The 12,219-nt window shown below is 48.0% G+C and overlaps 1 non-coding gene across 1 annotated transcript; it reads right to left on the bottom strand.

Annotated features, from left to right (window-relative positions):
• Positions 1–372: 372 nt before the first annotated feature.
• On the bottom strand, positions 373–445 carry TRNAR-CCU. The gene has a single exon. It is a non-coding gene; the product is annotated as a tRNA-Arg (tRNA).
• Positions 446–12,219: the final 11,774 nt, after the last annotated feature.

Below are 12,219 nucleotides of genomic sequence, written 5' to 3'. Positions count from 1 at the left end.
TAGACCCTCGGGAAAGCCAGCGAGGCCAGCGAGGCCAGCGAGGCATGGCGTCGTTACCCGCTGACCTCAGGCCAGGAGAGGCAGGCCCGGCGGGAAAGACTGTGTGCTTGGCGTGGATCACTCCCAGGAAGTACTTTTTAGTGATTTCTACCAGGGATACGAGACTTCAGTTGTTTTGACCGACTTTCTTGGAACCTTATGGCACCTCTGGCTCAGAGAAAGAAAACGGACACTGCTGATTGTCGCGAACCGCAGTCCAACGCCTAGTAAAACTACATGTTTTCTCCTATTAAAAAGTCGAAAGAAATAAGCCTCCTACACTATGATTATTTAGAGAAAGGGGAAAGAAAGTCCAAGTCAAGAAAAGGGAAGCACCCCAGATGGGACTCGAACCCACAATCCCTGGCTTAGGAGGCCAATGCCTTATCCATTAGGCCACTGGGGCTTCTGTGAGCGACGCCTTCTGCCGACGTATTCAATGTTTTGGTTCCACGACGTCACTGACACCGTAGGCGGACTGTGACCTATCTCGGGGACTTGTACCCGGAGCTGACGCGGGAGCCAAGGCATGCCGGGACTCGCAGTCCAGGGCGGAAGCCGCGCTCCGACTCAGCCAGCCGCGCGCCAGGCGGCCGGGGAGCGGGCGCGCGCACGGCTTGGGAACGCGGGAGCGCGCGCCGCCGCGCCTGCGCACAGGCGGCCCGCGACGTCCCGGAGCCCAGCGCGCCGCTCGGAGGGGGACGCCGGAAATGGCCCGGCCCCTTCCGGTGTTACGACCGCCGCCGCGGTCACGCTGTTTCCGGTCGAGCCGCAGCGGCCAGTGGCTCGGAAGCACGTTGGAAATTGTACCCCACCCGTTCTGGTGAAACCGGATCCGCTGAAGTTTGGAAATAACGCACTGCTGTCCAGTTGATTCCCGCACTGCAGCTGCCCCAGGGTTTCCCGGCTGTGCTCGTGGGGCGACAGCAGTGACCCTGTGAACCGACCTGTCCCGTCCTGTGCCATCCCCGTCTCCTGGGCACGCCCACTGTGTCCCTCCATCTCGCTGGCGATCGTCCTCTCCTTAGCTGACCCTCCGCCTGTCCAAGCATGATGGCCCTCTCCAGGGAACTGCCCCTCCTAAGGACGAATGACAGGAAGCTTCCCCCTTTACCGAGCAGCCCTCTGGCTGCCCTTTCCCCGGGTCACGGCAAACTGTCGTAGGCAGGGGGGAAAGACAGACGGGGGACACTCCGGAATGGGGGCCAGGGCAGGGGGCTGACCGCCGGAGAACTGCAGCCCCTACGCTGGCCTTTCTGGGGTTGTAAACGAAGGAAAATCAAGGGACTAGAAAACAACAAAAAAGGATCATGGGGAAGTAAATCACAGAAATCCTTCGTAAATAAGGCCGAATCTTCTCTATTGCTTACCTTATGCTTATCTCAGGAGGGAGGGATTTAGTAAATACAAACTAAGAATCGTGTAGACCCTTAAGGTCTGCCTTGGTGCCTCCCCCTGTGAGCATTTAAGGACTCTCTCCCTCCTATCCTGATCTATAGCATTTGGTTTATTATTAAATGTTCTATTCGGCTTCCCACTGCGAATGTCATCTACGGGTTCCCTGAAAGACCGCCTCGTCTTTCCCCAGGAAGCAGTGGTCACCGCTGACCTTTTTGGTTAGTAGCCTTGTGTTCAACTTAAACGTGTTAGGGATGAATGACACTAGTTCTAGCTTAAGCTCCCAGCATCTCCACCGTCAAAGCCGTGACGGCTTACCTTTCTCCTCCCTCGCACGCTGCCCTTGGTTTGCCCTCAGCCTCTGCTCCAGGGCTGCATTCTGGCTACTTGTCTGCCCTCCACATTCGCTCTGCCTTAACTGCTTGTATCAAAACGTCCTGTCTATGCCTGGGACACCACGTCAGTCTGGGCAGTGACACACTCCTCTAGGCCTGTGGCCGGCATGGTGATTCACCCTCTGGACAGAGTTCATCACGCTCTTCGGGTGCATCTCCAGGTCCCTCATACACGTGAACGCCAAGAAATAACTAGGTCCGGGCTTGCAGCGCCATGTGGTCTGTGTCCGTTTATCAAGAACAAATGGCTGTTTTTTAAAATAATAATCCTTTTGCTCACTATTATGGATTGAATTGTGTTCTCCAGAAGAGCTGATGAAGCCCCCACGCTCCACCTTGTTTAGAAATGGGAAGTTTTTAAACTTCCATTGAAGTTGAGAACTTTTTCTTTGGCTATCAGTCATATTTGATTATTTTTATTTTCTAATTTGTGGTTGTAGTTTGTGTGCTAGTTTACAGAGAAGATTCACGTTCCACTCAATTTATACACAATTTCTTGTTTCAGGACATTGGTTTGTAACTCTCCATGTAACTACTTTCTCGGCTCCTCTCTTCATTCTGTATTTCCAGTTATCCTTCCCTGCCTGTAAGCTTTGTTTCTGGAGAAAGGCTGCCTCTGTGGCCTTGTGTGGTTGACTGAACAAAGGAATACATTCCTTCCTGGTCATTAATCATGTTATAAACTTGTTCTATTATTTGCCTGGGAGCTGCTCTCCACAGGTGAGTTCAATTCCTGGTTTGGAAGGTGACTAGGGGCGACAGTCTCAGATGTTCTGCCCATCCATCAGAGCAGTAAGTTGCATCATCATGATTTCAGATTTTGTTCTGTGTTCTCCCTTTGTTTTTGTCTCCCTCTTTGTCCAGGACTTTGTATTGGGAATAGTGGCGGCCTGGTAACATCTGATGCTTCTGGTCTCAGAGTAGTTCAGGCTCTGGTTCATGTGATCTATTAGGCCTCGGCTGCCAACCCCTTCTGAATGACATAAGTACAGAAACAGATGAGAATCTACCTACAAGAAAAAGAATGCCAAGAAACACTTGAGAGCTGCCAGAATGTGTGAGAGACAAGGAAGGGTATTCCTTTGGAACCAACCAAGACAGAGCATGGCTTGGCTGATGTCCTGAATTCTCAGGAGTCACATCCAGAAGTCACTGGAAACCGTTCACAATCATCCAGGGGGTCTGCAAGGCTTTAGAGTCTGACTGCCCCCAGTGGGTTTCCAAGGCTGGAACTCCCATGGGAGCAGACTGCTTATCTTTCTCTCCTGGAGTGGACAATGGATTCAGGTTGTTAGAGGTGCAAGACCCTTGGGATACCAACACAACTCCCTATAGACTATGCCATCAGCTCTCCCTAGGATCACAATAAGAATAACATCAACCATTTATTAGACAGTTTCTCTGTGCCAGACACTTTGCTAAATACTTTATATACTTAACACACTATATATACATACCCACATAGTCAGAATCCAAAGACCAGGATGCTATGTGAAAGCTGGTGTCATGCAAACAGGAAGGATGACATCATTATAGAACTGCCAAAGCGGTCAGACCGTCCAAGGTGACACAGACTTTACTCATCACACCCAGCACTGCTATCACCTCAGCATCCATTACTGCCAGGTTCATGTCATTAATGTGCAAAATAGTCCAATAGCAGATTTTTATGACTATCATAAATGTGCAATGTTGGATAATGACAGAAATCTTGTGAAATAGGTATTATTCCTGTAATTCTGCAAAAAATACAAATTTTAATCATAAAATACAAAATAAAAGTGCTTTCTGAATTGATACATCGTGTTGCATCAAAAATGTTCCAAGTAACAAATACATTAACATGAGGATAGTTTATTCTTCTGTGATTTAATGTTTTCAGAAAAGTTCGATTTTCATTCATTCACTGCTGCACGTTTTCCTCCTTCCCCCTACTTTTCCTCTTCCCCCAGTTAACTTTTTTAAAAAATATTCATTAATTGTTGTTACACAATTCCCTCCCTCTTGCCCTCCCCACCTCTTCCCCCAGTCCACTCTGCTATGCACCTCTTATTCCGGTCTGTTGTCATATATACAATGCCTAATCATATATTCCTTTTAGAACAGTTCTTAATCTGTTCCAATGCAGTGTTCATTATCCCCTCTTTTCTTGGCTTAGCCCCAACCCCCCATGTCAGTCCTCTTTTATAGCAGTGGTATTTGTCCTGTTGTGACTGAGATATTTATTTCACTCAGAATAAAGAACGGTTTATTTTAAGTTGTGGTCTCCATTACATTAATACTCATGATGATTTTGAAAACAGTTGTAAATTAGTCAAAGTTCAGATTCGTACACATAAACCTGCATGAGACTTCTTTGCTACTTTGACATTTCCGCGAGTGATCTCCACAGGCATCTCAAAACTTGCGTAGGTTGAGGTCATGTGGGGCTGATGTACAGCGGAAGCAAGGAGAGCCTTGATAAAGTAATGGAGAGTGTGCAGTCTAGTGTGAGGCCCCACAGGGGCGCAACTGTATTGCAGCTCTCCTCTGGGATGTTTTTGGAGAGGAAGGCCAGCCCAGCCTGCTTAACTCTTCTCAAAGACTGTACCCAGGACAAGAATCAGGGCTCAGATTCCAGGACCGGAGTGCTGCTCATTACGCCTTGGTACTTCACAGGCACACAGACAACTTGGTTCAGTTAACGGAATGTGCCTTGGGGGAATGCTCTTCCAGTTGTATTTTCAAATGATGAGAGGGTCCAGTTCCTATGATCAGAGTTTACCTGTGCCAACTCTTGGTCTGGTGGCAGCCAGCCTAGGGCTGAGTAGGATATCAAGGAAGAAACTGGTTCTCACAATGAATCAAAGTGCAAGCAGGAACTACTGGAGTAGGAGGCTCTGAGGTCTTCTGACCACCCACGGGGCATGCTCTGCCCCCACTTCTCCTGGACAGAGTCACTGGAATTGGGGTTTCCCAGTGCATATGGAAGGTTTGTTTGCACTGTACTACTGGGGAGCTCCGGTGACCTAGTGTGTAAGGACTGGTGCTGCTGACCCAAAGGCATGTAGGCAGTCTCCTGTGCAGTTCACTGCCTCTGAAAACGTGCTGGGTGGTCAGCTGTGATTCGGTTCTGACTTGAGAGCAATGAGTTGAGCTGAACTGTAGTTTTAGAAGAGTGTAATAGCAAGAGGAAACCATTCGAAATATTGTGAGAACTACCAATAGTGACACAGGGGGACAGAGTGAGCACAGGCTGGACAGAATACCAATTGACCTGCTTGATCACAAGGCTGCCACAAAGCTTCAATTTGTAAAAATAAAAAAAGGAATCGCACCAGTGCATAAGCTGATTGAACTGCTGCCTCAGCAGGTGTGTGGCTGGAGCAGTGGTGCACGGGAGGGAATCACAATGGTCCCAAAGGCTCCTCTCTTCTCCCTGTACTCTTGTCTGCCTCCATTGCTCAGGCACTAAGATGCTATCTTTCTCTTTCAAGTTCAGCATGACGTAGAGGACTGGACTCTGGAAGGACTCTTTTTTGTCCAGGGCCACTGTGGACACAGATCTCCAGGGGCAGCCTTTACTGTGGCGACCACAGCAATGGCTGGCTACCTGACCACAAATACAGGAACGGGGGTGGGGGGATGTGGGGAGGGGCATTTGGTGCAAGAGAAGCAGGACTAGTGAAAGGGTGGGTGGGGTGGGCACGCATTTCCATCAGCTGTGCTGCTGCAGCTGTGTCCTCTGTGTCCTGATGTGGTGTGTTCTAAGCCTCTTTATGTAAAACTCAAGTGTCCACCCTGTAATTCTTTATATTATACACACACAGACACACATGCTGCTGAACTAATGAAGCAGCTACATCCTGCAACATACAGCCCACAGAAATAAAGATGCCACATGGATGACGGAAACAGTATTTTGAAAATATTTTTATTTTCTTCATTAACAGTAAAAAAAAAAGGTCCTCATTTCTCTAGGTAAAGAAAATTACTATCATTTATTTGAATGAAACAATGTAACTTAATAAGTTTTATTATTTTTAAAATCTTGGTTTCACACAGTCTTGGGCAACAAAATCACATAGTGATGAACATGTCTAAACATCTATTTTCAAGCCTTCCTCTCCGCAGCACACCCCTCTTGATGGAGGCAAAGCATTTCTGCCAGAAGAAATCACCTTTAACTTAGATTTGAATGCAGGGCATCATTTAGGTGCACGCGGCGCCACCTAGGGGCTGCAGGAGTTAAAGGGGAAGGGATGCTTGCACTGAAATCCTGGGCTGCCACCATGCGCTGTCTGTCACCAGGTCAAGGAAATGTGGAAACCCCTGTGGTTGGTCACAGCTGCGTCCAGTACTATGGACATCCACGGCCATCAAGTCGACTCTGACTCCTAGAGACCGTGAGAGATAGAGCAGCTCGGCCCCATAGCACTTGCCAGGCTACCACCCTTACAGAAGCTGCCTGCCTGCACCTGCCTCTCCTCGTGGCTGGTGGGTTCAAACCGCTGACCTTTCAGTTAGCAGCCCAGTGCTTGGCCCACCGCTCCAGAAGGCTCCTTACTGGAGACAAGGTGGGATTCAGATCACTAAATGATCCTTGCACACCCCAAGTCTTCAGTGAACTCAGCATTTGGGAGATGCTACCAGGGAAACAAAAATGTCCTCTTCCTCCCAACTCACAACTTCCCCCCACCAGATTTCCCATGAAAATGCCAGCAGCCCTGATGACATGGTGATTACAATGCCTGGCTACTAACCTTAAGGTCAGCAGTTCAAGTCTTCAGGGGACAGGTGAAGTAGTCTGTGTCTGTGAAGCTATACAACCTTGCAAACTACAGGCTCACCGTGAATCACAGTCGGTTTGATGGTAGTCGGCTTTGTGTTTGTTTTATAAAATCTTGTGTAAATATAGTGGCAGAAATCAATCACAGCTCTGAGATCTGGACAATGACTAGGGATGACAGAAGGTTGGATGCCTTTGAGCTATGGTGCTGGAGAAGAGCACACCATGGACCGCAAAAAAACCCAAACAGTTCTGTGAGGGAGAGGGTGAAACCAGGTTGCTTCTTGGAGGCAAGGATTTTGAAACTGTATCACATACTTTAAGCATACTGCCAGGAAGGACTAGTCCTTGGAGAAGAACGTCGTGCTTGAAAGGGTGAAGGGTCAGCATGAGAGAGGAAGACCTTGGATGAGATGGACTGACACAGTGACTGTGGCAATGGAGGCAGGTGTGTCAGAAACAGTGAGATTGGCTTAAGATAGGGCAGGGATCAGAGCTACTGTACATACATAGGTTTGCTATGAATTGTAGTCAACTCAGTGTACACAACAGAGCATGGGAAGCAGGAGGGTTTGGAAATGGAGTTTGCATCTTCCCAATGCGAATAAATGCAGAGAGCAGCATTTCAGGATGTGGGGATGGAACACACATGCAGAGCACACAGCAGCGCCCTGGGGACAGCCACCTGTCGCCAGAGAGGGCCACCAGACTACAAACACCTGTCTCTTTTTGTAAAGGAAAAATGGGTAACTTTCTCCCCCCAATCTGACTCCTCTTAAATACTTTCCAGCAAGATAAGCAGAAAATATCTGTGGTCTACAAGGATTTCAAGCTGACATCTCCTTCTTACAGAGAATTACACTCCCTGCCATTTGAAGGTCTTCCCCCCCTTTATTATCAAATTAACCACACTGACCACCTCATATAGTGTAGAAGTCACAGGAGTAAATACGAATTCACAATGCAGTTCTAGCCCAATGACTCCACTGCAAGCAGATTCAAACATAAGTTGAATACCTCTCTTTTTTTATTGCCTTTTGTTACCAGTATTCTTATAAATCTAATCTTTGTCTTTAGAGATTGGCATGAAAATAACAATGGCAAATTATACATTGTAACATTTTATGTAGTAAAAAACTCAAAATAAATCAGTCCTAAGTGCAGTTTGTCAGTAACTGAGATCTGTTGTAAGTTGGAGGCTATCAGTACAGTCAAACCTGGAAACGCCAGAATCCAAGTAAGGCAGAAAACTGACAGAGAAGAAGGCAGACGTGCAGACAGAAACGTTTTACACAACAGAGAGTGACGAAAAGTGGCATGGCTGCACCCAGAGCCCAGGAGCCAGGCGACCTGTTCCAGACATGGATCCAGACTTCACAGTGTCAGAAGACAAGGGGGACTCACGGGATGATAGGCAGCTCACCTCCCCACCCCAGGCTGCCAGCATCCCCACAGCCCCTCTCTCTCCTGCATGCAACCTTGAGGGGCTCCCGCAGCTTTCCCAGGAAATGCTGCAGTCAGAGATGAGCCTTGTTTCTTTGGTTTTAAGAAGTCCCTTCTGTGTGACACGGCAGGCCTCGAACGTGCCCTGGCAGCTGCAGGGGCAGGGCTGGGAAGCCCATGCAGTGGAGGCCTGGCGGGCATGTGATTCCTTCCATCGCCTTCTCCTCAGTTCCATCTGCCCTCCGTCCATGCACTTGGGCTCCCTTCTCTCCCGAGGGCCAGAAAGCCCACCGTTGGACCTCTGAGCTTTCTTAGGCCCTTCCAGGTAGCAAACAGCTTAAAGACATTCATATGGTGAATGTTAATAACCTCTTTTTCTAGGTCCCATTCAGTGTTGGACAGGGTTCGAATCCACCAGCTGCTCTGTGAGGGGAAGAGATGGCCAGTTTTCTCTCGTGTGACTTACAGCCTCTAAAAACCTGAATCCACCAGCCGCTGTGAGGAAAAAGACAGGCCGTCTCCTCCCGTATGATTCACGGCCTCTGAAAACCTGCTGGAGGTCAGTCTAGGTCAGTTCTGACCTGATGGCTTACAGCAACAATACTGCCGTGTTGGCCCAACTCTCAGAATCCCTGCAGCGTTACCCACGTGTCAGCCCCACCTGCTCAGCTCACACTACTACTACACTTGGTGTGTTTTTGACGAACTGCAGGTCTGTGGCCACCTGGGGCCACGCGAGCCGACAGGTGCCACTTCCCCTACAGTCTGGCCTCACTTGTTTCTCCGTGTCACACTTCAGTCATTTCTGAAATATTTCACTTTTTCGTCACACTTCGCACATCTAACAGACTACAGCACAGTGTAAACATAACTTGTATGTGCACTGGGGCCCAGCACGGGGTGTGACTGGCTCTCTGGGGACACCTACTCTGTGTGGCATCACACAGGTGCGCTGAGGTCGTCCCGGGTCCTCTGTCCCCTGGGCAGGACTTCCTGGTAGCCTCCCAGGGACCCCCTCACTAGAGACTTCCTGCTTTAGCCCTGTGGCTCCTGGCAGGCTGCCCTTCACTGGAAATCGCATCACTTCTGTGCTACCTTGGTGGGCTCCGTGCTGTAATGGCCACATCCATCCGGTCCACGGCAGCAAGGAACTCTGGGAGAGTAAGCCAAGGCCAACAGGGTCACATCCCCTCTGGCGGTGTCTTCAGGAGCTGCCCACTTGGTTGGAAGCTGCCATTACACTTTGAGGAGTTAAATACCAGTCCCACAGGACACAGCAAGCAGCCCACAGGTGCCAGCAGGTGGGGCTGACAAGTGGTCTGGGCCTCCCCCCTTCAGACCTGGGACCTGTGGTTAGTCCTCAAATTCGGGTCTGATGGAGCTGACAGTGTCCCGCTTTAGTAAAGGAGGGTCCCACTATCAATCCCTCCTCCCCAGGGAACTTCTGATAAGAGGTGATTCCTGACAGGGTGACAGGTGACGAGAGACAGACGGCTGGTGTGAATGATTTGTCGCCCATATAAACATGACCATGCCTTACAAAACAACTAGGACTTATATTTTTGAGAGACTGGCTGGGCAAAGAAATCCTTGTCAATATAAGAAACCCCAAACTCACTCTTGTCCAGTCAATTCCGACTCAGGGCGACGCTCTCTCAGGTTTCAGTCTTTACCAGAGGACACTGTCTGTCCGTCTTTCTCCTGCAGCACAGCTTGCTGCTTTACACACTGCACTACCAGGCCTTCACTCTAAACATAAAACACTTTAAAGTGCTGGCTGAAATTTTAACAAACAAATGTTCTGAAAGCATGACTGAGCTGTCAGAAATGCAAAGGAAAGCTAATAATGAGAGGCCAGGAAAGAGGAGGAAAAAAACGAGGGCCAAGGCCGCCTTTGTCCTGGAGCCCCTGCTGGCCCCTGACAACCTCTAGCCCTGCTGACAGGTGGATGCCGTTGTACAGTGATGTTGCAGGGCAGAGCAGAACTCCCTCACGGGGGCCCCAAGGCTGTAACCCTGACGGAAGCAGACTGTCACATTTTCTTCCCATGGCATGGCTGGCTGGTGGGTTCAAACTCCCAACCTTTTGGTTAGCAGCCAAGTACCCAAAGACTCCTTCTTGGTTGCCTGTAGTTTGGATTTTAACATGACTCAGTTATCAAAAGGCAAAGGAGCTCTGGTGGCCTGGGGGTAAGAAACTGCACTGCAATCCCAAAGACAAACAGTTTGAGTCCACCTTGAGAGGAGGAGGGGCAGTCTCCTCCCTGTGATCAACAGCCTCTGAGAACCCGCTGGAGGGTCAGCTATACTGTGGGTTCCAACTCTGTGAAGCAAGCCTGGGGCCATCAGGGTAGGTGTTGGATGGTGAGCTCCAAACAATGTCCAGGCCCCCCCCCAAGGCTGGCAGCCATTGTTGGAAATGTTTAAAAAAAATGCCCTGATCCGGTCAAAAAGAGAGACCTTCTATCTCCCTCTTAGATCTGGGGGCAGGGACGGTTTAACCAGTAGGGACCTGCTACTGTTAGATGTGACGCATGTGGAGAAGAACTGCTCCAGGGAGCTCTGAAGGGTGTCTCTGGGGAGGATTCTGAGTGGGTTCTAACCACCAGCCTTTCGGGGAAACCCCTGAACCACCCAGAGGCTCTAGCATTGTGGCTGAAATGCAAACTACCCCATGAGCAGACACTGTCCCCTACGGTTTCTATCTATTCTTCTGCTGATCTGTCTCAGCTCCACCTTGAGGGAGCACAATGCTCAGGGTGACGATACTCACTAGTGAAGCTAAACTATCGTTCAGTTTTAAGCAGACTTCAGGGGATATTTTTGGTTTAAGGTTTAAGTTAAGGGTTCCTCTATCCTACATAATTCCAGAAAATCTAGCATCCATCATATTCTGAAATCCTACTCCGCATTTCCCCCCCTTTTGATCAAGATTGTTCTATGACATCTTTGATCACAATGTTCAGTAATGGTAGTTGGGCACCATCCAGTTCTTCTGGTCTCATGGCAAAGGAAGCAGTTGTTCACGGAGGCAATTAGTCACACATTCCAGATCCTCCTATTCCTGACTCCTTCTTCTTCCACTGTAGCTCCAGGTGAATACAGAACAACTGGTGTACTTTGGATGGCTGTGTGCAAGCTCTTAAGATGCCAGGCACTATGCAACGAACTAGGAGACAGAACAGAAGCACTGAACAGTTATTAGGCCAATTCATCAGGGCGTCCCATGAGAACATAACCCTAAACCTCCACACCAAAAAACAAAATCCTGTGAGTTGTCTGAGTATGTTCAGAAGCCTCAGGAGCTTTTCATTATTTAGATATAGCTATCACAGAACTTTTGTCAATTCAACTTTTTGCAGGTGTATGACTCATTGTGAGCACATGTAGTAACCAACCTTTATCACTATGATTTTTGCATTAGTCAACTCTTACCCCCTCGTCTTTACCCCTGGTAACAATTAGTAAACTCTGATCTCTATACATTGACTATGTCTTTCTGTGTAAAAGTGAGATTACATAGTTTTTGGAATTGACTTACTTTTATCAGCAAATGTCTTCAAGCTCCATCTGTACTAAAGCACGTATCAAGATTTCATTTAACTTCTAATTCCACAGTGTTCCAATGAGTGTGTGAACCACATCTGCTTATCCAATCATTAGTTAATAGATAGTTAGATGTTTCCATTCTGGGGTTATTGTGTGCAGTGAAGGATGCCTTCAGAAATCATGTATCTAATAAGAATCTAATAGCCAAAATATGCACAAAGCTTCAACAACTTAGCAACTAAAAGGCAACATGCAGTGAATAAACACTGGTGTACAAATTTCTTTTTAACTCTCTGCTGTCAAGATATTTGAGTATATACCTAGGAATGAAATTTGAGTCACACAGTAATGCTATTTTTTTTTATTTTAATGAAAGTTTACAGACACTTTGGATTTCCATTCATTCATTGTTGCACTTTTCTCCCAGTAATTCTATTTTTGTTTTATGTTTTGGGGTTTAAAGGAACTGACACACTTTTTTCTACAATGGCTGCACTATTTTGCATTCCGTCAGCTATGAGTAAGGAAGGGTTTCAATTTCCTCACATATTTACTAATATTTACAATTTTGTTTTGTTTCCATCTTAGTGGGAGTGAAATAGTAGCTCACTGTGCCTCTGACTCGCAC

This window comes from Elephantulus edwardii, unplaced genomic scaffold, assembly GCF_000299155.1.
Source record: "Elephantulus edwardii isolate Elephantulus edwardi_28Jun2011 unplaced genomic scaffold, EleEdw1.0 scaffold00055, whole genome shotgun sequence".
Classification (NCBI taxonomy): domain Eukaryota; kingdom Metazoa; phylum Chordata; class Mammalia; order Macroscelidea; family Macroscelididae; genus Elephantulus; species Elephantulus edwardii.
Note: the sequence above shows the minus strand (reverse complement) of the source record. Positions and strands in the feature narration are given on the sequence as shown.